The following is a 4,103-nucleotide window of genomic DNA, read 5'->3' on the forward strand; positions in this document are numbered from 1 at the left end:
GTCGACAGCAAAAGGTTAGCCTCGTCTCTCTCTCTCTCTCGGTCTTCAAGACTTCAACTTCAATCACTCTCTGTCTCTCTCAAACTCTCTGTCTCTCTCAGTCTTGAATAGTTGAATCCCAGGCGAGAGAGACTGGCTATCTTCCATTCATTACATAGACTAATTGTAGCTCATTATAGCTCCGATTGGGGAGATGGAGACACCAAGATGCTGACATGATTCTCCCTTGTTTGTCAGGGATAGAAGAGCAGAATTGCTTGCAAAGTGGAGAAGGAAGGGTGGTGTTTTTTTAATTGGCTACTCGGCTTTTAGAAACTTATCCTTTGGAAAGAATGTGAAGGATAGGCAGATAGCTACAGAAATTTGTCATGCCTTGCAGGTTGGTTGACGTTAATTGTTAACCTCTATATTTGTCTTTAATGTTATGCTTTTCAACTATGCATTACAATGTGAATTATTTCTTCTTCAATTTGTTGGTCTTAAACCAAACGTTTAGGATTAATCTTATTCTTGTCTAGTTGTTACATAGGTGCTCTGGTGTAAGTTATGAAATCACTTACTTCGTAAGCTGTTAAACAAATAATGTCATATTGTCATTAGCACACATCGATACTTTAGCACGATCCAATTGAATTTTTTTAAAGCTTCTTTCCTATTGTTACATTTCCAACTGTCAGGATGGAACGGATATACTTGTTTGTGATGAGGCCCATGTTATTAAGAATACCAGGGCTGATGTAACCCATGCCTTAAAACAAGTGAAATGCCAGAGAAGGATAGCATTAACTGGATCACCACTTCAGAACAATCTCATGGAATATTACTGTGTGAGTTACTCGAAAGCTATTCATTTTGCTGTTTCTTACGCACCTACCTACTGCCTTGATTCATTTGAAATTTTAATCTTTTACAGATGGTTGATTTTGTAAGGGAAGGTTTTCTTGGAAGCAGCCATGAGTTTCGGAATCGGTAAAACTTCATCATTTAAACCCCGTTTTCTGTCTAATTTCTTTTTGTTGTTTTCATGTATCTTAAAATTGCCTCCTGTTGCATGCAGATTTCAAAATCCCATAGAGTATGGTCAACATACTAATTCAACTGTGGATGATGTGAAAATCATGAACCTTTATTGAACCTACACAAAAGGATCCACTCCTAAGCGTTTCATTAACCTTTATTGACATTATATTTAGTGACAAGGATCGTCTTCTAGTCTATTGTGCGTCTATCTCTGTCTTTCGTGATAGTTGTAATAGATGAGCTTTTTGTTGGTAGTAGATATGGAACCATCCTGGGATCTTGCAACTAAGAAAAGATGACAACGACTATGAGAGACGTGGAGATGCCATTGAGAATTTTCTTGCAGATGACAGCTCTAGTGACGAAAACATTGATTATAATTTGGGTTTTGGAGGTATTATATACAATGTCAATTTGGGTGTGTATATTCACGTGTTTGGCAGCAGTTCTTATAAGTATCTAACAAGGGTAACATATCGTGCTTTGCAGAGAAAAATGTGAATGAAATTTTGCCAGGAAAAAAAGATGACATTTTTCGAAAGGTATGGATATGAACAAACTATAATGTTGGTTTGTAACCTTGTATTCATTTTTCACTTCTTTACTAATTCTTTTACGGTCTATTTGGCTTAATTTGAAATGCTCCATTTTTTTGTATTTTAGTAGGAAAACTAATAAGAATAAAGGCTTTACTTTGTAGTTTGTGTTACTATTGTTGTTTTCGTGGAGCGTAATGCTGACTAGTGACCATTTATCACTTTTCAGGATTGGTGGAATGATCTTCTCCATGAAAATGGCTATAAAGAGCTTGATTACAGTGGTAAAATGGTACTCCTGCTTGACATTCTAGCTATGAGTTCTGATGTGGGGGATAAGGCATTGGTATTTAGCCAGAGCATACCAACCCTTGACCTCATCGAACTTTATCTTTCAAGGCTACCTCGACATGGGAACAAAGGGAAGTTTTGGAAGAAGGGAAAAGATTGGTACAGGTTGGTACATATTACCGAGAACAATTTACAGTTTGACAGACAGCTTAGCTTTTCTTCTCAGCTTCGGTGTTGCCCCAAACCATATATCTTTCCTTTTATGTCAAATGTAGATGTGTAAAATTGATTTCATACTTGTAGGTTTTCATGTGGATGACTTTGAAGAAGTGGCTTTGAATGTGAACTTTCATATTTCCATTTTTTTTTTTTAATAATTTTGGAGGGAGAAAAAAAAAAAAAAAAAAAAAAAAACCGAAACCGAACCGAAAAAAAAACCGAACCGAAAAAAAACCGAAATAAAATTGAACCGAACCGATTAGAACCGAACCCAGCCCTATTAAGTAGGCCTCCCTAATCAACATACAAGAATAAGTTATCCATCAAAAGGTTAAGTCAATTGCATTCACAATTTATGAAATCACAACTGGAATTAATCAATTCATATCATAAACATAATCATGGTTTCAAAGCCTCCCCTAGCTAAAACGAGTTTAGCCTCTCATGTTCACAACAAAACAAAAGAAAATTGATTTAAACATTGAAAACAAAAGATAGATTACACCTAAAAATGTTCCAACACTCCAACTTGAATGCACAAACGTCCAAGGCTTCTTTTTTGCAAAGCTGCAGCACAAGAGTCTAGGGTTGATTTTGGATGGATTTCTGGGTTATGAATGGATTTAGGTTGGTAGGGTGGTGCGGCAGAGGTTGGGGATGGTGTATGGGTGTTTGGGTGAAGGTATGAAAGTAGGAGAATGGTGGAAAGATGGATGAAGGCTGCGACAAAGGATTAAGTGTTTGTGAATGATGGCAGATTGTATAGATGAGTGATTAGGGTTGAATAAGGGTGCGGCTTTAGGTATTTATTTGAAGGAAGGAATCCTAACTTTGTTACATAGTTTAGGAAAGGATTAGACCCCAAATCCACAAGGAAAATGAGACATAAAATCAGAAATCCTAAGGGAAAAGGAAAAACACTTGAGGCATTAAATTATAAGAAAGGGAATGTGATTTAAGGCTGAAATTAGGCAAGGATTTAGGATAGAAAAGGTATGCAAGGTGCGGCTGAGAATGGGGTGAAAGAAGAATGTGATTTTGTGACACAAATTAAGGAATAACCCCTCCCCTTGCACGGCAAGGAAAGGGCAAGTATAGGCAATGCACGACAAGGACAATAAGGGTGCAAGGAAGGCTTATTTTGTGTCCTAAAATGCATAGGAGTCTTCAATTTTGCTAGAACATAAGGTCTTTTAGGATTAGGAAAGATCAAACCAAAATAGGAAACATTGGCTTAACTTTCCTACTTCAAGTAGGAAACCTTTTTTGACTAGGATTCCTCTTTTAATTAGGAATTTGATTAGGAATCTTGCTTTGATTAGGAATCCTAACATCTTTAGGTCTTCAATTTCGTCCATTCCTTTTGCTCCAAGCATATGCTATCCATTCCAAGTCCAATTTTGCTCCAAAAGGCTCCAAAATGCACCTTCTTGCTTCCTTAGCCAAATGAACCTATAAACACACGAAAATAGCTTAAAATACTAAAATAACTATGAACTAACAACATAAATGTAAGAAAACAAGCTAACTAAGTCGCCTAAATATGCTCCTATCAATAGGCTATTAGAATGCTGGATATGCAGGCCTCCTACTTGATGAGGGAAATGAAGGAAGATTTGTGAAAAACAAGTTCATTTGAGCAACATCAACAACATGCAATTAACAATTAAAAGGCGGAATCATGTTTATATGCACTCAAAAAACAAAACTTAACCCATGAACTTCAAAGCCTAGTAGATAGGTGAACCAAGACTCAACTCAAAACAAAGTGAGTTGAGAAATCAATACCTTTGTAGATTCCTCTTTGCATAAGCAAAGGCTAATCACCCAAAGAGAGGGCCTTCATTCCTTGCATCTTAGATCCATGGATTTGGATGGATGAAAAGGTTTCTCCAAGTTCCCAAAATTGAGAACCTCTAAGTCTCCACACCAAGGTAAGATTGGAGAAGAAATGAGTGACCTTGAGGAAGTAAGATTGCTAGATGTTTTCCTCAAGGGTGGCCGGCCATTTCTAGAGAGAAAGGAGAGTTTGTATTT

The 4,103-nt window shown here is 36.9% G+C and overlaps 2 long non-coding RNA genes across 2 annotated transcripts; both read left to right on the forward strand.

The window, feature by feature from the left end:
* Positions 1 to 212: 212 nt before the first annotated feature.
* LOC148692976 (uncharacterized) lies at positions 213 to 1,125 on the forward strand. Its single transcript, XR_015953680.1, has 4 exons — positions 213 to 379; positions 678 to 827; positions 914 to 969; positions 1,058 to 1,125. It is a non-coding gene; the product is annotated as an uncharacterized LOC148692976 (long non-coding RNA).
* An 80-nt stretch (positions 1,126 to 1,205) lies between these two features.
* Positions 1,206 to 2,207, forward strand: LOC148692977 (uncharacterized). The gene is made up of 3 exons (XR_015953744.1): positions 1,206 to 1,414; positions 1,510 to 1,562; positions 1,786 to 2,207. It is a non-coding gene; the product is annotated as an uncharacterized LOC148692977 (long non-coding RNA).
* Positions 2,208 to 4,103: the final 1,896 nt, after the last annotated feature.

Source organism: Pyrus communis, chromosome 11, assembly GCF_041283825.1.
Source record: "Pyrus communis isolate YQ-2024b chromosome 11, ASM4128382v1, whole genome shotgun sequence".
Classification (NCBI taxonomy): Eukaryota; Viridiplantae; Streptophyta; class Magnoliopsida; order Rosales; family Rosaceae; genus Pyrus; species Pyrus communis.